The following is a 21,267-nucleotide window of genomic DNA, read 5'->3' on the forward strand; positions in this document are numbered from 1 at the left end:
AGTGTTGTTACAGAGTCACTGTACTGTACTGTAGTGTTGTTACAGAGTCACTGTACTGTAGTGTTGTTACAGAGTCACTGTACTGCAGTGTAGTGTTGTTACAGTCATTGTACTGTAGTGTAGTGTTGTTACAGAGTCACTGTAGTGTAGTGTTTCACAGTCACTGTTCTGTAGTGTTGTTACAAAGTCACTGTACTGTAGTGTTGTTAGAGAGTCACTGTACTGTACTGTAGTGTTGTTACAGTCATTGTACTGTAGTGTAGTGTTGTTACAGAGTCAATGTACTGTGGTGTTGTAACAGAGTCACTGTACTGTACTGTAGTGTTAATACATAGTCACAGTACTGTAGTGTTGTTACAGACTCATAGTACTGCAGTGTAGTGTTGTTACAGAGCCACTGTACTGTAGTGTTGTTACAGAGTCACTGTACTGCAGTGTAGTGTTGTTACAGAGTCACTGTATTGCAGTGTAGTGTTGTTACAGAGTCACTATACTGTAGTGTTGTTACAGAGTCACTGTACTGTAGTGTTGTTACAGAGTCACTGTACTGCAGTGTAGTGTTGTTATAGTTTCACTGTACTGTAGTGTTGTTACAGTCATTGTACTGTAGTGTAGTGTTGTTACAGAGTCACTGTACTGCAGTGTAGTGTTGTTACAGAGTCACTGTATTGCAGTGTAGTGTTGTTACAGAGTCACTGTACTGAAGTATTGTTACAGAGTCACTGTACTGTAGAGTTGTTACTGAGTCACTGTACTGCAGTGTAGTGTTGTTACAGAGTAACTGTACTGTAGTGTTGTTACAGAGTCACTGTACTGTACTGTTGTTACAGAGTCACTGTACTGTAGTGTTGTTAAAGAGTCACTGTACTGTAGTGTTGTTACAGAGTCACTGTACTGTAGTGTTGTTACAGAGTCACTGTACTGTAGTGTTGTTACAGAGTCATTGTACTGTACTGTAGTGTTGTTACAGTCATTGTACTCTAGTGTTGTTACAGTCATTGTACTCTAGTGTAGTGTTGTTACAGAGTCACTGTATTGCAGTGTAGTGTTGTTACAGAGTCACTGTACTGTAGTGTTGTTACAGAGTCACTGTACTGCAGTGTAGTGCTGTTACAGTCACTGTACTGTACTGTAGTGTTGTTACAGTCATTGTACTGCAGTGTAGTGTTGTTACAGTCATTGTACTGTAGTGTAGTGTTGTTACAGAGTCACTGTGTTGCAGTGTAGTGTTGTTACAGAGTCTTTGTACTGTAGTGTTGTTACAGAGTCATTGTACTGTACTGTAGTGTTGTTAGAGAGTCACTGTACTGTACTATAGTGTTGTTACAGTCATTGTACTGCAGTGTAGTGTTGTTACAGAGTCACTGTACTGTAGTGTTGTTACAGAGTCACTGTACTGTAGTGTTGTTACAGAGTCATTGTACTGTACTGTAGTGTTGTTACAGTCATTGTACTCTAGTGTTGTTACAGAGTCACTGTACTGTACTGTAGTGTTGTTACAGTCATTGTACTGTAGTGTAATGTTGTAAAAGATTCACTGTACTGTAGTGTTGTTACAGAGTCACTGTACTGTACTGTAGTGTTGTTACAGAGTCACTGTACTGTAGTGTTGTTACAGAGTCACTGTACTGCAGTGTAGTGTTGTTACAGTCATTGTACTGTAGTGTAGTGTTGTTACAGAGTCATTGTACTGTAGTGTTGTTACAGAGTCATTGTACTGCAGTGTAGTGTTGTTACAGAGTCTTTGTACTGTAGTGTTGTTACAGAGTCATTGTACTGTACTGTAGTGTTGTTACAGAGTTACTGTAGTGTAGTGTTTCACAGTCACTGTTCTGTAGTGTTGTTACAAAGTCACTGTACTGTAGTGTTGTTAGAGAGTCACTGTACTGTACTGTAGTGTTGTTACAGTCATTGTACTGTAGTGTAGTGTTGTTACAGAGTCAATGTACTGTGGTGTTGTAACAGAGTCACTGTACTGTACTGTAGTGTTAATACATAGTCACAGTACTGTAGTGTTGTTACAGACTCATAGTACTGCAGTGTAGTGTTGTTACAGAGCCACTGTACTGTAGTGTTGTTACAGAGTCACTGTACTGCAGTGTAGTGTTGTTACAGAGTCACTGTATTGCAGTGTAGTGTTGTTACAGAGTCACTATACTGTAGTGTTGTTACAGAGTCACTGTACTGTAGTGTTGTTACAGAGTCACTGTACTGCAGTGTAGTGTTGTTATAGTTTCACTGTACTGTAGTGTTGTTACAGTCATTGTACTGTAGTGTAGTGTTGTTACAGAGTCACTGTACTGCAGTGTAGTGTTGTTACAGAGTCACTGTATTGCAGTGTAGTGTTGTTACAGAGTCACTGTACTGAAGTATTGTTACAGAGTCACTGTACTCTAGAGTTGTTACTGAGTCACTGTACTGCAGTGTAGTGTTGTTACAGAGTAACTGTACTGTAGTGTTGTTACAGAGTCACTGTACTGTACTGTTGTTACAGAGTCACTGTACTGTAGTGTTGTTAAAGAGTCACTGTACTGCATTGTAGTGTTGTTACAGAGTCACTGTGCTGTACTGTAGTGTTGTTACAGTCATTGTACTGCAGGGTAGTGTTGTTACAGTCATTGTACTGTAGTGTAGTGTTGTTACAGAGTCACTGTATTGCAGTGTAGTGTTGTTACAGAGTCACTGTACTGTAGTGTTGTTACAGAGTCACTGTACTGCAGTGTAGTGCTGTTACAGTCACTGTACTGTACTGTAGTGTTGTTACAGTCATTGTACTGCAGTGTAGTGTTGTTACAGAGTCTTTGTACTGTAGTGTTGTTACAGAGTCATTGTACTGTACTGTAGTGTTGTTACAGAGTCACTGTACTGTAGTGTTGTTAGAGAGTCACTGTACTGTACTATAGTGTTGTTACAGTCATTGTACTGTAGTGTAGTGTTGTAACAGAGTCAATGTACTGTAGTGTTGTTACAGAGTCACTGTACTGTACTGTAGTGTTAATACATAGTCACTGTACTGTAGTGTTGTTACAGACTCATAGTACTGCAGTGTATTGGTGTTACACAGTCACTGTATTGCAGTGTAGTGTTGTTACAGAGTCATTGTACTGCAGTGTAGTGTTGTTACAGTCATTGTACTGTAGTGTTGTTACAGAGTCACTGTACTGTAGTGTTGTTACAGAGTCATTGTACTGTACTGTAGTGTAGTTACAGTCATTGTACTCTAGTGTTGTTACAGAGTCACTGTACTGTACTGTAGTGTTGTTACAGTCATTGTACTGTAGTGTAATGTAAAAGATTCACTGTACTGTAGTGTTGTTACAGAGTCACTGTACTGTACTGTAGTGTTGTTACAGAGTCACTGTACTGTAGTGTTGTTACAGAGTCACTGTACTGCAGTGTAGTGTTGTTACAGAGTCACTGTATTGTACTGTAGTGTTGTTACAGTCATTGTACTGCAGTGTAGTGTTGTTACAGAGTCTTTGTACTGTAGTGTTGTTACAGAGTCACTGTACTGTAGTGTTGTTACAGAGTCATTGTACTGTACTGTAGTGTTGTTACAAAGTCACTGTAGTGTAGTGTTTCACAGTCATTGTACTGTAGTGTTGTTACATAGTCACTGTATTGCAGTGTAGTGTTGTTACATAGTCACTGTACTGTAGTGTTGTTACAGAGTCACTGTACTGTAGTGTTGTTACAGAGTCACTGTACTGTACTGTTGTTACAGAGTCACTGTACTGTAGTGTTGTTAAAGAGTCACTGTACTGCAGTGTAGTGTTGTTACAGAGTCACTGTACTGTACTGTAGTGTTGTTACAGTCACTGTATTGCAGTGTAGTGTTGTTACAGAGTCATTGTACTGTAGTGTAGTGATGATACAGAGTCACTGTACTGTAGTGTTGTTACATAGTCACTGTACTGTAGTGTAGTGTTGTTATAGAGTCACTGTACTGTACTGTTGTTACAGAGTCACTGTACTGTAGTGTTGTTAAAGAGTCACTGTACTGCAGTGTAGTGTTGTTACAGAGTCACTGTACTGTACTGTAGTGTTGTTACAGTCATTGTACTGCAGTGTAGTGTTGTTACAGTCATTGTACTGTAGTGTAGTTTTGTTACAGAGTCATTGTACTGCAGTGTAGTGTTGTTACAAAGTCACTGTACTGTAGTGTTGTTAGAGAGTCACTGTACTGTACTGTAGTGTTGTTACAGTCATTGTACTGTAGTGTAGTGTTGTTACAGAGTCAATGTACTGTGGTGTTGTTACAGAGTCACTGTACTGTACTGTAGTGTTAATACATAGTCACAGTACTGTAGTGTTGTTACAGACTCATAGTACTGCAGTGTAGTGTTGTTACAGAGCCACTGTACTGTAGTGTTGTTACAGAGTCACTGTACTGCAGTGTAGTGTTGTTACAGAGTCACTGTATTGCAGTGTAGTGTTGTTACAGAGTCACTATACTGTAGTGTTGTTACAGAGTCACTGTACTGTAGTGTTGTTACAGAGTCACTGTACTGCAGTGTAGTGTTGTTATAGTTTCACTGTACTGTAGTGTTGTTACAGTCATTGTACTGTAGTGTAGTGTTGTTACAGAGTCACTGTACTGCAGTGTAGTGTTGTTACAGAGTCACTGTATTGCAGTGTAGTGTTGTTACAGAGTCACTGTACTGAAGTATTGTTACAGAGTCACTGTACTGTAGAGTTGTTACTGAGTCACTGTACTGCAGTGTAGTGTTGTTACAGAGTAACTGTACTGTAGTGTTGTTACAGAGTCACTGTACTGTACTGTTGTTACAGAGTCACTGTACTGTAGTGTTGTTACAGAGTCACTGTACTGCATTGTAGTGTTGTTACAGAGTCACTGTGCTGTACTGTAGTGTTGTTACAGTCATTGTACTGCAGGGTAGTGTTGTTACAGTCATTGTACTGTAGTGTAGTGTTGTTACAGAGTCACTGTATTGCAGTGTAGTGTTGTTACAGAGTCACTGTACTGTAGTGTTGTTACAGAGTCACTGTACTGCAGTGTAGTGCTGTTACAGTCACTGTACTGTACTGTAGTGTTGTTACAGTCATTGTACTGCAGTGTAGTGTTGTTACAGAGTCTTTGTACTGTAGTGTTGTTACAGAGTCATTGTACTGTACTGTAGTGTTGTTACAGAGTCACTGTACTGTAGTGTTGTTAGAGAGTCACTGTACTGTACTATAGTGTTGTTACAGTCATTGTACTGTAGTGTAGTGTTGTAACAGAGTCAATGTACTGTAGTGTTGTTACAGAGTCACTGTACTGTACTGTAGTGTTAATACATAGTCAATGTAGTGTAGTGTTGTTACAGACTCATAGTACTGCAGTGTATTGGTGTTACACAGTCACTGTATTGCAGTGTAGTGTTGTTACAGAGTCATTGTACTGCAGTGTAGTGTTGTTACAGTCATTGTACTGTAGTGTTGTTACAGAGTCACTGTACTGTAGTTGTGTTACAGAGTCATTGTACTGTACTGTAGTGTAGTTACAGTTATTGTACTCTAGTGTTGTTACAGAGTCACTGTACTGTACTGTAGTGTTGTTACAGTCATTGTACTGTAGTGTAATGTAAAAGATTCACTGTACTGTAGTGTTGTTACAGAGTCACTGTACTGTACTGTAGTGTTGTTACAGAGTCACTGTACTGTAGTGTTGTTACAGAGTCACTGTACTGCAGTGTAGTGTTGTTACAGAGTCACTGTATTGTACTGTAGTGTTGTTACAGTCATTGTACTGCAGTGTAGTGTTGTTACAGAGTCTTTGTACTGTAGTGTTGTTACAGAGTCACTGTACTGTACTGTAGTGTTAATACATAGTCACAGTACTGTAGTGTTGTTACGGACTCATAGTACTGCAGTGTAGTGTTGTTACAGAGCCACTGTACTGTAGTGTTGTTACAGAGTCACTGTACTGCAGTGTAGTGTTGTTACAGAGTCACTGTATTGCAGTGTAGTGTTGTTACAGAGTCACTATACTGTAGTGTTGTTACAGAGTCACTGTACTGCAGTGTAGTGTTGTTACAGAGTCACTGTATTGCAGTGTAGTGTTGTTACAGAGTCACTGTACTGAAGTATTGTTACAGAGTCACTGTACTGTAGAGTTGTTACTGAGTCACTGTACTGCAGTGTAGTGTTGTTACAGAGTAACTGTACTGTAGTGTTGTTACAGAGTCACTGTACTGTACTGTTGTTACAGAGTCACTGTACTGTAGTGTTGTTACAGAGTCACTGTACTGCATTGTAGTGTTGTTACAGAGTCACTGTGCTGTACTGTAGTGTTGTTACAGTCATTGTACTGCAGTGTAGTGTTGTTACAGTCATTGTACTGTAGTGTAGTGTTGTTACAGAGTCATTGTACTGCAGTGTAGTGTTGTTACAAAGTCACTGTACTGTAGTGTTGTTAGAGAGTCACTGTACTGTACTGTAGTGTTGTTACAGTCATTGTACTGTAGTGTAGTGTTGTTACAGAGTCAATGTACTGTGGTGTTGTTACAGAGTCACTGTACTGTACTGTAGTGTTAATACATAGTCACAGTACTGTAGTGTTGTTACAGACTCATAGTACTGCAGTGTAGTGTTGTTACAGAGCCACTGTACTGTAGTGTTGTTACAGAGTCACTGTACTGCAGTGTAGTGTTGTTACAGAGTCACTGTATTGCAGTGTAGTGTTGTTACATAGTCACTATACTGTAGTGTTGTTACAGAGTCACTGTACTGTAGTGTTGTTACAGAGTCACTGTACTGCAGTGTAGTGTTGTTATAGTTTCACTGTACTGTAGTGTTGTTACAGTCATTGTACTGTAGTGTAGTGTTGTTACAGAGTCACTGTACTGCAGTGTAGTGTTGTTACAGAGTCACTGTATTGCAGTGTAGTGTTGTTACAGAGTCACTGTACTGAAGTATTGTTACAGAGTCACTGTACTGTAGAGTTGTTACTGAGTCACTGTACTGCAGTGTAGTGTTGTTACAGAGTAACTGTACTGTAGTGTTGTTACAGAGTCACTGTACTGTACTGTTGTTACAGAGTCACTGTACTGTAGTGTTGTTACAGAGTCACTGTACTGCATTGTAGTGTTGTTACAGAGTCACTGTGCTGTACTGTAGTGTTGTTACAGTCATTGTACTGCAGGGTAGTGTTGTTACAGTCATTGTACTGTAGTGTAGTGTTGTTACAGAGTCACTGTATTGCAGTGTAGTGTTGTTACAGAGTCACTGTACTGTAGTGTTGTTACAGAGTCACTGTACTGCAGTGTAGTGCTGTTACAGTCACTGTACTGTACTGTAGTGTTGTTACAGTCATTATACTGCAGTGTAGTGTTGTTACAGAGTCTTTGTACTGTAGTGTTGTTACAGAGTCATTGTACTGTACTGTAGTGTTGTTACAGAGTCACTGTACTGTAGTGTTGTTAGAGAGTCACTGTACTGTACTATAGTGTTGTTACAGTCATTGTACTGTAGTGTAGTGTTGTAACAGAGTCAATGTACTGTAGTGTTGTTACAGAGTCACTGTACTGTACTGTAGTGTTAATACATAGTCAATGTAGTGTAGTGTTGTTACAGACTCATAGTACTGCAGTGTATTGGTGTTACACAGTCACTGTATTGCAGTGTAGTGTTGTTACAGAGTCATTGTACTGCAGTGTAGTGTTGTTACAGTCATTGTACTGTAGTGTTGTTACAGAGTCACTGTACTGTAGTGTTGTTACAGAGTCATTGTACTGTACTGTAGTGTAGTTACAGTCATTGTACTCTAGTGTTGTTACAGAGTCACTGTACTGTACTGTAGTGTTGTTACAGTCATTGTACTGTAGTGTAATGTAAAAGATTCACTGTACTGTAGTGTTGTTACAGAGTCACTGTACTGTACTGTAGTGTTGTTACAGAGTCACTGTACTGTAGTGTTGTTACAGAGTCACTGTACTGCAGTGTAGTGTTGTTACAGAGTCACTGTATTGTACTGTAGTGTTGTTACAGTCATTGTACTGCAGTGTAGTGTTGTTACAGAGTCTTTGTACTGTAGTGTTGTTACAGAGTCACTGTACTGTACTGTAGTGTTAATACATAGTCACAGTACTGTAGTGTTGTTACGGACTCATAGTACTGCAGTGTAGTGTTGTTACAGAGCCACTGTACTGTAGTGTTGTTACAGAGTCACTGTACTGCAGTGTAGTGTTGTTACAGAGTCACTGTATTGCAGTGTAGTGTTGTTACAGAGTCACTATACTGTAGTGTTGTTACAGAGTCACTGTACTGCAGTGTAGTGTTGTTACAGAGTCACTGTATTGCAGTGTAGTGTTGTTACAGAGTCACTGTACTGAAGTATTGTTACAGAGTCACTGTACTGTAGAGTTGTTACTGAGTCACTGTACTGCAGTGTAGTGTTGTTACAGAGTAACTGTACTGTAGTGTTGTTACAGAGTCACTGTACTGTACTGTTGTTACAGAGTCACTGTACTGTAGTGTTGTTACAGAGTCACTGTACTGCATTGTAGTGTTGTTACAGAGTCACTGTGCTGTACTGTAGTGTTGTTACAGTCATTGTACTGCAGTGTAGTGTTGTTACAGTCATTGTACTGTAGTGTAGTGTTGTTACAGAGTCATTGTACTGCAGTGTAGTGTTGTTACAAAGTCACTGTACTGTAGTGTTGTTAGAGAGTCACTGTACTGTACTGTAGTGTTGTTACAGTCATTGTACTGTAGTGTAGTGTTGTTACAGAGTCAATGTACTGTGGTGTTGTTACAGAGTCACTGTACTGTACTGTAGTGTTAATACATAGTCACAGTACTGTAGTGTTGTTACAGACTCATAGTACTGCAGTGTAGTGTTGTTACAGAGCCACTGTACTGTAGTGTTGTTACAGAGTCACTGTACTGCAGTGTAGTGTTGTTACAGAGTCACTGTATTGCAGTGTAGTGTTGTTACATAGTCACTATACTGTAGTGTTGTTACAGAGTCACTGTACTGTAGTGTTGTTACAGAGTCACTGTACTGCAGTGTAGTGTTGTTATAGTTTCACTGTACTGTAGTGTTGTTACAGTCATTGTACTGTAGTGTAGTGTTGTTACAGAGTCACTGTACTGCAGTGTAGTGTTGTTACAGAGTCACTGTATTGCAGTGTAGTGTTGTTACAGAGTCACTGTACTGAAGTATTGTTACAGAGTCACTGTACTGTAGAGTTGTTACTGAGTCACTGTACTGCAGTGTAGTGTTGTTACAGAGTAACTGTACTGTAGTGTTGTTACAGAGTCACTGTACTGTACTGTTGTTACAGAGTCACTGTACTGTAGTGTTGTTACAGAGTCACTGTACTGCATTGTAGTGTTGTTACAGAGTCACTGTGCTGTACTGTAGTGTTGTTACAGTCATTGTACTGCAGGGTAGTGTTGTTACAGTCATTGTACTGTAGTGTAGTGTTGTTACAGAGTCACTGTATTGCAGTGTAGTGTTGTTACAGAGTCACTGTACTGTAGTGTTGTTACAGAGTCACTGTACTGCAGTGTAGTGCTGTTACAGTCACTGTACTGTACTGTAGTGTTGTTACAGTCATTATACTGCAGTGTAGTGTTGTTACAGAGTCTTTGTACTGTAGTGTTGTTACAGAGTCATTGTACTGTACTGTAGTGTTGTTACAGAGTCACTGTACTGTAGTGTTGTTAGAGAGTCACTGTACTGTACTATAGTGTTGTTACAGTCATTGTACTGTAGTGTAGTGTTGTAACAGAGTCAATGTACTGTAGTGTTGTTACAGAGTCACTGTACTGTACTGTAGTGTTAATACATAGTCAATGTAGTGTAGTGTTGTTACAGACTCATAGTACTGCAGTGTATTGGTGTTACACAGTCACTGTATTGCAGTGTAGTGTTGTTACAGAGTCATTGTACTGCAGTGTAGTGTTGTTACAGTCATTGTACTGTAGTGTTGTTACAGAGTCACTGTACTGTAGTGTTGTTACAGAGTCATTGTACTGTACTGTAGTGTAGTTACAGTCATTGTACTCTAGTGTTGTTACAGAGTCACTGTACTGTACTGTAGTGTTGTTACAGTCATTGTACTGTAGTGTAATGTAAAAGATTCACTGTACTGTAGTGTTGTTACAGAGTCACTGTACTGTACTGTAGTGTTGTTACAGAGTCACTGTACTGTAGTGTTGTTACAGAGTCACTGTACTGCAGTGTAGTGTTGTTACAGAGTCACTGTATTGTACTGTAGTGTTGTTACAGTCATTGTACTGCAGTGTAGTGTTGTTACAGAGTCTTTGTACTGTAGTGTTGTTACAGAGTCACTGTACTGTAGTGTTGTTACGGAGTCATTGTACTGTACTGTAGTGTTGTTACAGAGTCACTGTATTGCAGTGTAGTGTTGTTACATAGTCACTGTATTGCAGTGTAGTGTTGTTACAGAGTCACTGTACTGTAGTGTTGTTACAGAGTCACTGTACTGTAGTGTTGTTACAGAGTCACTGTACTGTACTGTTGTTACAGAGTCACTGTACTGTAGTGTTGTTAAAGAGTCACTGTACTGCAGTGTAGTGTTGTTACAGAGTCACTGTACTGTACTGTAGTGTTGTTACAGTCACTGTATTGCAGTGTAGTGTTGTTACAGAGTCATTGTACTGTAGTGTAGTGATGATACAGAGTCACTGTACTGTAGTGTTGTTACATAGTCACTGTACTGTAGTGTAGTGTTGTTATAGAGTCACTGTACTGTACTGTTGTTACAGAGTCACTGTACTGTAGTGTTGTTAAAGAGTCACTGTACTGCAGTGTAGTGTTGTTACAGAGTCACTGTACTGTACTGTAGTGTTGTTACAGTCATTGTACTGCAGTATAGTGTTGTTACAGTCATTGTACTGTAGTGTAGTGTTGTTACAGTCACTGTATTGCAGTGTAGTGTTGTTACAGAGTCTTTGTACTGTAGTGTTGTTACAGAGTCATTGTACTGTACTGTAGTGTTGTTACAGAGTCACTGTAGTGTAGTGTTTCACAGTCACTGTTCTGTAGTGTTGTTACAGAGTCACTGTACTGTAGTGTTGTTACAGAGTCACTGTATTGCAGTGTAGTGTTGTTACATAGTCACTGTATTGCAGTGTAGTGTTGTTACAGAGTCACTGTACTGTAGTGTTGTAACAGAGTCAATGTACTGTAGTGTTGTTACAGAGTCACTGTACTGTACTGTAGTGTTAATACATAGTCACTGTACTGTAGTGTTGTTATAGACTCATAGTACTGCAGTGTATTGGTGTTACACAGTCACTGTATTGCAGTGTAGTGTTGTTACAGAGTCACTGTACTGTAGTGTTGTTACAGAGTCACTGTACTGCAGTGTAGTGTTGTTACAGAGTCACTGTATTGCAGTGTAGTGTTGTTACAGAGTCACTATACTGTAGTGTTGTTACAGAGTCACTGTACTGTAGTGTTGTTACAGAGTCACTGTACTGCAGTGTAGTGTTGTTATAGTTTCACTGTACTGTAGTGTTGTTACAGTCATTGTACTGTAGTGTAGTGTTGTTACAGAGTCACTGTACTGCAGTGTAGTGTTTTTACAGTCATTGTACTGTAGTGTTGTTACAGAGTCATTGTACTGTAGTGTTGTTACAGAGTCATTGTACTGCAGTGTAGTGTTGTTACAGTCATTGTACTGTAGTGTTGTTACAGAGTCATTGTACTGTAGTGTTGTTACAGAGTCATTGTACTGTACTGTAGTGTTGTTACAGTCATTGTACTCTAGTGTTGTTACAGAGTCATTGTACTGTACTGTAGTGTTGTTACAGTCATTGTACTGTAGTGTAATGTTGTAAAAGAGTCATTGTAGTGTAGTGTTGTTACAGAGTCACTGTACTGCAGTGTAGTGTTGTTACAGAGTAACTGTATTGCAGTGTAGTGTTGTTACAGAGTCACTGTACTGAAGTATTGTTACAGAGTCACTGTAATGTAGAGTTGTTACAGAGTCACTGTACCGCAGTGTAGTGTTGTTACAGAGTAACTGTACTGTAGTGTTGTGTTCTTACAGAGTCACTGTACTGTAGTGTAGTGTTTTTACAGTCATTGTACTGTAGTGTTGTTACAGAGTCATTGTACTGTAGTGTTGTTACAGAGTCACTGTACTGTAGTGTTGTTACAGTCACTGTACTGCAGTGTAGTGTTGTTACAGAGTCACTGTACTGTACTATAGTGTTGTTACAGTCATTGTACTGTAGTGTAGTGTTGTAACAGAGTCAATGTACTGTAGTGTTGTTACAGAGTCACTATACTGTACTGTAGTGTTAATACATAGTCACTGTACTGTAGTGTAGTGTTGTTACAGAGTCACTGTACTGTACTGTTGTTACAGAGTCACTGTACTGTAGTGTTGTTAAAGAGTCACTGTACTGCAGTGTAGTGTTGTTACAGAGTCACTGTACTGTACTGTAGTGTTGTTACAGTCACTGTATTGCAGTGTAGTGTTGTTACAGAGTCATTGTACTGTAGTGTAGTGATGATACAGAGTCACTGTACTGTAGTGTTGTTACATAGTCACTGTACTGTAGTGTAGTGTTGTTATAGAGTCACTGTACTGTACTGTTGTTACAGAGTCACTGTACTGTAGTGTTGTTAAAGAGTCACTGTACTGCAGTGTAGTGTTGTTACAGAGTCACTGTACTGTACTGTAGTGTTGTTACAGTCATTGTACTGCAGTGTAGTGTTGTTACAGTCATTGTACTGCAGTGTAGTGTTGTTACAGAGTCATTGTACTGCAGTGTAGTGTTGTTACAAAGTCACTGTACTGTAGTGTTGTTAGAGAGTCACTGTACTGTACTGTAGTGTTGTTACAGTCATTGTACTGTAGTGTAGTGTTGTTACAGAGTCAATGTACTGTGGTGTTGTTACAGAGTCACTGTACTGTACTGTAGTGTTAATACATAGTCACAGTACTGTAGTGTTGTTACAGACTCATAGTACTGCAGTGTAGTGTTGTTACAGAGCCACTGTACTGTAGTGTTGTTACAGAGTCACTGTACTGCAGTGTAGTGTTGTTACAGAGTCACTGTATTGCAGTGTAGTGTTGTTACAGAGTCACTATACTGTAGTGTTGTTACAGAGTCACTGTACTGTAGTGTTGTTACAGAGTCACTGTACTGCAGTGTAGTGTTGTTATAGTTTCACTGTACTGTAGTGTTGTTACAGTCATTGTACTGTAGTGTAGTGTTGTTACAGAGTCACTGTACTGCAGTGTAGTGTTGTTACAGAGTCACTGTATTGCAGTGTAGTGTTGTTACAGAGTCACTGTACTGAAGTATTGTTACAGAGTCACTGTACTGTAGAGTTGTTACTGAGTCACTGTACTGCAGTGTAGTGTTGTTACAGAGTAACTGTACTGTAGTGTTGTTACAGAGTCACTGTACTGTACTGTTGTTACAGAGTCACTGTACTGTAGTGTTGTTACAGAGTCACTGTACTGCATTGTAGTGTTGTTACAGAGTCACTGTGCTGTACTGTAGTGTTGTTACAGTCATTGTACTGCAGGGTAGTGTTGTTACAGTCATTGTACTGTAGTGTAGTGTTGTTACAGAGTCACTGTATTGCAGTGTAGTGTTGTTACAGAGTCACTGTACTGTAGTGTTGTTACAGAGTCACTGTACTGCAGTGTAGTGCTGTTACAGTCACTGTACTGTACTGTAGTGTTGTTACAGTCATTGTACTGCAGTGTAGTGTTGTTACAGAGTCTTTGTACTGTAGTGTTGTTACAGAGTCATTGTACTGTACTGTAGTGTTGTTACAGAGTCACTGTACTGTAGTGTTGTTAGAGAGTCACTGTACTGTACTATAGTGTTGTTACAGTCATTGTACTGTAGTGTAGTGTTGTAACAGAGTCAATGTACTGTAGTGTTGTTACAGAGTCACTGTACTGTACTGTAGTGTTAATACATAGTCACTGTAGTGTAGTGTTGTTACAGACTCATAGTACTGCAGTGTATTGGTGTTACACAGTCACTGTATTGCAGTGTAGTGTTGTTACAGAGTCATTGTACTGCAGTGTAGTGTTGTTACAGTCATTGTACTGTAGTGTTGTTACAGAGTCACTGTACTGTAGTGTTGTTACAGAGTCATTGTACTGTACTGTAGTGTAGTTACAGTCATTGTACTCTAGTGTTGTTACAGAGTCACTGTACTGTACTGTAGTGTTGTTACAGTCATTGTACTGTAGTGTAATGTAAAAGATTCACTGTACTGTAGTGTTGTTACAGAGTCACTGTACTGTACTGTAGTGTTGTTACAGAGTCACTGTACTGTAGTGTTGTTACAGAGTCACTGTACTGCAGTGTAGTGTTGTTACAGAGTCACTGTATTGTACTGTAGTGTTGTTACAGTCATTGTACTGCAGTGTAGTGTTGTTACAGAGTCTTTGTACTGTAGTGTTGTTACAGAGTCACTGTACTGTAGTGTTGTTACAGAGTCATTGTACTGTACTGTAGTGTTGTTACAGAGTCACTGTATTGCAGTGTAGTGTTGTTACATAGTCACTGTATTGCAGTGTAGTCTTGTTACAGAGTCACTGTACTGTAGTGTTGTTACAGAGTCACTGTACTGTAGTGTTGTTACAGAGTCACTGTACTGTACTGTTGTTACAGAGTCACTGTACTGTAGTGTTGTTAAAGAGTCACTGTACTGCAGTGTAGTGTTGTTACAGAGTCACTGTACTGTACTGTAGTGTTGTTACAGTCACTGTATTGCAGTGTAGTGTTGTTACAGAGTCATTGTACTGTAGTGTAGTGATGATACAGAGTCACTGTACTGTAGTGTTGTTACATAGTCACTGTACTGTAGTGTAGTGTTGTTATAGAGTCACTGTACTGTACTGTTGTTACAGAGTCACTGTACTGTAGTGTTGTTAAAGAGTCACTGTACTGCAGTGTAGTGTTGTTACAGAGTCACTGTACTGTACTGTAGTGTTGTTACAGTCATTGTACTGCAGTGTAGTGTTGTTACAGTCATTGTACTGTAGTGTAGTGTTGTTACAGAGTCACTGTATTGCAGTGTAGTGTTGTTACAGAGTCACTATACTGTAGTGTTGTTACAGAGTCACTGTACTGTAGTGTTGTTACAGAGTCACTGTACTGCAGTGTAGTGTTGTTATAGTTTCACTGTACTGTAGTGTTGTTACAGTCATTGTACTGTAGTGTAGTGTTGTTACAGAGTCACTGTACTGCAGTGTAGTGTTTTTACAGTCATTGTACTGTAGTGTTGTTACAGAGTCATTGTACTGTAGTGTTGTTACAGAGTCATTGTACTGCAGTGTAGTGTTGTTACAGTCATTGTACTGTAGTGTTGTTACAGAGTCATTGTACTGTAGTGTTGTTACAGAGTCATTGTACTGTACTGTAGTGTTGTTACAGTCATTGTACTCTAGTGTTGTTACAGAGTCATTGTACTGTACTGTAGTGTTGTTACAGTCATTGTACTATAGTGTAATGTTGTAAAAGAGTCATTGTAGTGTAGTGTTGTTACAGAGTCACTGTACTGCAGTGTAGTGTTGTTACAGAGTAACTGTATTGCAGTGTAGTGTTGTTACAGAGTCACTGTACTGAAGTATTGTTACAGAGTCACTGTAATGTAGAGTTGTTACAGAGTCACTGTACCGCAGTGTAGTGTTGTTACAGAGTAACTGTACTGTAGTGTTGTGTTCTTACAGAGTCACTGTACTGTAGTGTAGTGTTTTTACAGTCATTGTACTGTAGTGTTGTTACAGAGTCATTGTACTGTAGTGTTGTTACAGAGTCACTGTACTGTAGTGTTGTTACAGTCACTGTACTGCAGTGTAGTGTTGTTACAGAGTCACTGTACTGTACTATAGTGTTGTTACAGTCATTGTACTGTAGTGTAGTGTTGTAACAGAGTCAATGTACTGTAGTGTTGTTACAGAGTCACTATACTGTACTGTAGTGTTAATACATAGTCACTGTACTGTAGTGTAGTGTTGTTACAGAGTCACTGTACTGTACTGTTGTTACAGAGTCACTGTACTGTAGTGTTGTTAAAGAGTCACTGTACTGCAGTGTAGTGTTGTTACAGAGTCACTGTACTGTACTGTAGTGTTGTTACAGTCACTGTATTGCAGTGTAGTGTTGTTACAGAGTCATTGTACTGTAGTGTAGTGATGATACAGAGTCACTGTACTGTAGTGTTGTTACATAGTCACTGTACTGTAGTGTAGTGTTGTTATAGAGTCACTGTACTGTACTGTTGTTACAGAGTCACTGTACTGTAGTGTTGTTAAAGAGTCACTGTACTGCAGTGTAGTGTTGTTACAGAGTCACTGTACTGTACTGTAGTGTTGTTACAGTCATTGTACTGCAGTGTAGTGTTGTTACAGTCATTGTACTGCAGTGTAGTGTTGTTACAGAGTCATTGTACTGCAGTGTAGTGTTGTTACAAAGTCACTGTACTGTAGTGTTGTTAGAGAGTCACTGTACTGTACTGTAGTGTTGTTACAGTCATTGTACTGTAGTGTAGTGTTGTTACAGAGTCAATGTACTGTGGTGTTGTTACAGAGTCACTGTACTGTACTGTAGTGTTAATACATAGTCACAGTACTGTAGTGTTGTTACAGACTCATAGTACTGCAGTGTAGTGTTGTTACAGAGCCACTGTACTGTAGTGTTGTTACAGAGTCACTGTATTGCAGTGTAGTGTTGTTACAGAGTCACTATACTGTAGTGTTGTTACAGAGTCACTGTACTGTAGTGTTGTTACAGAGTCACTGTACTGCAGTGTAGTGTTGTTATAGTTTCACTGTACTGTAGTGTTGTTACAGTCATTGTACTGTAGTGTAGTGTTGTTACAGAGTCACTGTACTGCAGTGTAGTGTTGTTACAGAGTCACTGTATTGCAGTGTAGTGTTGTTACAGAGTCACTGTACTGAAGTATTGTTACAGAGTCACTGTACTGTAGAGTTGTTACTGAGTCACTGTACTGCAGTGTAGTGTTGTTACAGAGTAACTGTACTGTAGTGTTGTTACAGAGTCACTGTACTGTACTGTTGTTACAGAGTCACTGTACTGTTGTGTTGTTACAGAGTCACTGTACTGCATTGTAGTGTTGTTACAGAGTCACTGTGCTGTACTGTAGTGTTGTTACAGTCATTGTACTGCAGGGTAGTGTTGTTACAGTCATTGTACTGTAGTGTAGTGTTGTTACAGAGTCACTGTATTGCAGTGTAGTGTTGTTACAGAGTCACTGTACTGTAGTGTTGTTACAGAGTCACTGTACTGCAGTGTAGTGCTGTTACAGTCACTGTACTGTACTGTAGTGTTGTTACAGTCATTGTACTGCAGTGTAGTGTTGTTACAGAGTCTTTGTACTGTAGTGTTGTTACAGAGTCATTGTACTGTACTGTAGTGTTGTTACAGAGTCACTGTACTGTAGTGTTGTTAGAGAGTCACTGTACTGTACTATAGTGTTGTTACAGTCATTGTACTGTAGTGTAGTGTTGTAACAGAGTCAATGTACTGTAGTGTTGTTACAGAGTCACTGTACTGTACTGTAGTGTTAATACATAGTCACTGTAGTGTAGTGTTGTTACAGACTCATAGTACTGCAGTGTATTGGTGTTACACAGTCACTGTATTGCAGTGTAGTGTTGTTACAGAGTCATTGTACTGCAGTGTAGTGTTGTTACAGTCATTGTACTGTAGTGTTGTTACAGAGTCACTGTACTGTAGTGTTGTTACAGAGTCATTGTACTGTACTGTAGTGTAGTTACAGTCATTGTACTCTAGTGTTGTTACAGAGTCACTGTACTGTACTGTAGTGTTGTTACAGTCATTGTACTGTAGTGTAATGTAAAAGATTCACTGTACTGTAGTGTTGTTACAGAGTCACTGTACTGTACTGTAGTGTTGTTACAGAGTCACTGTACTGTAGTGTTGTTACAGAGTCACTGTACTGCAGTGTAGTGTTGTTACAGAGTCACTGTATTGTACTGTAGTGTTGTTACAGTCATTGTACTGCAGTGTAGTGTTGTTACAGAGTCTTTGTACTGTAGTGTTGTTACAGAGTCACTGTACTGTAGTGTTGTTACAGAGTCATTGTACTGTACTGTAGTGTTGTTACAGAGTCACTGTATTGCAGTGTAGTGTTGTTACATAGTCACTGTATTGCAGTGTAGTCTTGTTACAGAGTCACTGTACTGTAGTGTTGTTACAGAGTCACTGTACTGTAGTGTTGTTACAGAGTCACTGTACTGTACTGTTGTTACAGAGTCACTGTACTGTAGTGTTGTTAAAGAGTCACTGTACTGCAGTGTAGTGTTGTTACAGAGTCACTGTACTGTACTGTAGTGTTGTTACAGTCACTGTATTGCAGTGTAGTGTTGTTACAGAGTCATTGTACTGTAGTGTAGTGATGATACAGAGTCACTGTACTGTAGTGTTGTTACATAGTCACTGTACTGTAGTGTAGTGTTGTTATAGAGTCACTGTACTGTACTGTTGTTACAGAGTCACTGTACTGTAGTGTTGTTAAAGAGTCACTGTACTGCAGTGTAGTGTTGTTACAGAGTCACTGTACTGTACTGTAGTGTTGTTACAGTCATTGTACTGCAGTGTAGTGTTGTTACTGTCATTGTACTGTAGTGTAGTGTTGTTACAGAGTCACTGTATTGCAGTGTAGTGTTGTTACAGAGTCACTATACTGTAGTGTTGTTACAGAGTCACTGTACTGTAGTGTTGTTACAGAGTCACTGTACTGCAGTGTAGTGTTGTTATAGTTTCACTGTACTGTAGTGTTGTTACAGTCATTGTACTGTAGTGTAGTGTTGTTACAGAGTCACTGTACTGTAGTGTTGTTACAGTCACTGTATTGCAGTGTAGTGTTGTTACAGAGTCATTGTACTGTAGTGTAGTGATGATACAGAGTCACTGTACTGTAGTGTTGTTACATAGTCACTGTACTGTAGTGTAGTGTTGTTATAGAGTCACTGTACTGTACTGTTGTTACAGAGTCACTGTACTGTAGTGTTGTTAAAGAGTCACTGTACTGCAGTGTAGTGTTGTTACAGAGTCACTGTACTGTACTGTAGTGTTGTTACAGTCATTGTACTGCAGTGTAGTGTTGTTACAGTCATTGTACTGTAGTGTAGTGTTGTTACAGAGTCACTGTATTGCAGTGTAGTGTTGTTACAGAGTCTTTGTACTGTAGTGTTGTTACAGAGTCATTGTACTGTACTGTAGTGTTGTTACAGAGTCACTGTAGTGTAGTGTTTCACAGTCACTGTTCTGTAGTGTTGTTACAGAGTCACTGTACTGTAGTGTTGTTAGAGAGTCACTGTACTGTACTATAGTGTTGTTACAGTCATTGTACTGTAGTGTAGTGTTGTAACAGAGTCAATGTACTGTAGTGTTGTTACAGAGTCACTGTACTGTACTGTAGTGTTAATACATAGTCACTGTACTGTAGTGTTGTTACAGACTCATAGTACTGCAGTGTATTGGTGTTACACAGTCACTGTATTGCAGTGTAGTGTTGTTACAGAGTCACTGTACTGTAGTGTTGTTACAGAGTCACTGTACTGCAGTGTAGTGTTGTTACAGAGTCACTGTATTGCAGTGTAGTGTTGTTACAGAGTCACTATACTGTAGTGTTGTTACAGAGTCACTGTACTGTAGTGTTGTTACAGAGTCACTGTACTGCAGTGTAGTGTTGTTATAGTTTCACTGTACTGTAGTGTTGTTACAGTCATTGTACTGTAGTGTAGTGTTGTTACAGAGTCACTGTACTGCAGTGTAGTGTTTTTACAGTCATTGTACTGTAGTGTTGTTACAGAGTCATTGTACTGTAGTGTTGTTACAGAGTCATTGTACTGCAGTGTAGTGTTGTTACAGTCATTGTACTGTAGTGTTGTTACAGAGTCATTGTACTGTAGTGTTGTTACAGAGTCATTGTACTGTACTGTAGTGTTGTTACAGTCATTGTACTCTAGTGTTGTTACAGAGTCATTGTACTGTACTGTAGTGTTGTTACAGTCATTGTACTGTAGTGTAATGTTGTAAAAGAGTCACTGTAGTGTAGTGTTGTTACAGAGTCACTGTACTGCAGTGTAGTGTTGTTACAGAGTAACTGTATTGCAGTGTAGTGTTGTTACAGAGTCACTGTACTGAAGTATTGTTACAGAGTCACTGTAATGTAGAGTTCTTACAGAGTCACTGTACCGCAGTGTAGTGTTGTTACAGAGTAACTGTACTGTAGTGTTGTGTTCTTACAGAGTCACTGTACTGCAGTGTAGTGTTTTTACAGTCATTGTACTGTAGTGTTGTTACAGAGTCATTGTACTGTAGTGTTGTTACAGAGTCACTGTACTGTAGTGTTGTTACAGTCACTGTACTGCAGTGTAGTGTTGTTACAGAGTCACTGTACTGTACTATAGTGTTGTTACAGTCATTGTACTGTAGTGTAGTGTTGTAACAGAGTCAATGTACTGTAGTGTTGTTACAGAGTCACTATACTGTACTGTAGTGTTAATACATAGTCACTGTACTGTAGTGTAGTGTTGTTACAGAGTCATTGTACTGCAGTGTAGTGTTGTTACAGTCATTGTACTGTAGTGTTGTTACAGAGTCACTGTACTGTAGTGTTGTTACAGAGTCATTGTACTGTAGTGTTGTTACAGAGTCATTGTACTGTACTGTAGTGTTGTTACAGTCATTGTACTCTAGTGTTGTTACAGAGTCACTGTACTGTACTGTAGTGTTGTTACAGTCATTGTACTGTAGTGTAATGTTGTAAAAGATTCACTGTACTGTAGTGTTGTTACAGAGTCACTGTACTGTACTGTAGTGTTGTTACAGAGTCACTGTACTGTAGTGTTGTTACAGAGTCACTGTACTGCAGTGTAGTGTTGTTACAGTCATTGTACTGTAGTGTAGTGTTGTTACAGAGTCATTGTACTGTAGTGTTGTTACAGAGTCATTGTACTGTACTGTAGTGTTGTTACAGAGTCACTGTAGTGTAGTGTTTCACAGTCACTGTTCTGTAGTGTTGTTACAAAGTCACTGTACTGTACTGTTGTTAGAGAGTCACTGTACTGTACTGTAGTGTTGTTACAGTCATTGTACTGTAGTGTAGTGTTGTTACAGAGTCAATGTACTGTGGTGTTGTTACAGAGTCACTGTACTGTACTGTAGTGTTAATACATAGTCACAGTACTGTAGTGTTGTTACAGACTCATAGTACTGCAGTGTAGTGTTGTTACAGAGTCACTGTATTGTACTGTAGTG

This window comes from Amia ocellicauda, chromosome 9 (genome assembly GCF_036373705.1).
Source record: "Amia ocellicauda isolate fAmiCal2 chromosome 9, fAmiCal2.hap1, whole genome shotgun sequence".
NCBI lineage: Eukaryota > Metazoa > Chordata > Actinopteri > Amiiformes > Amiidae > Amia > Amia ocellicauda.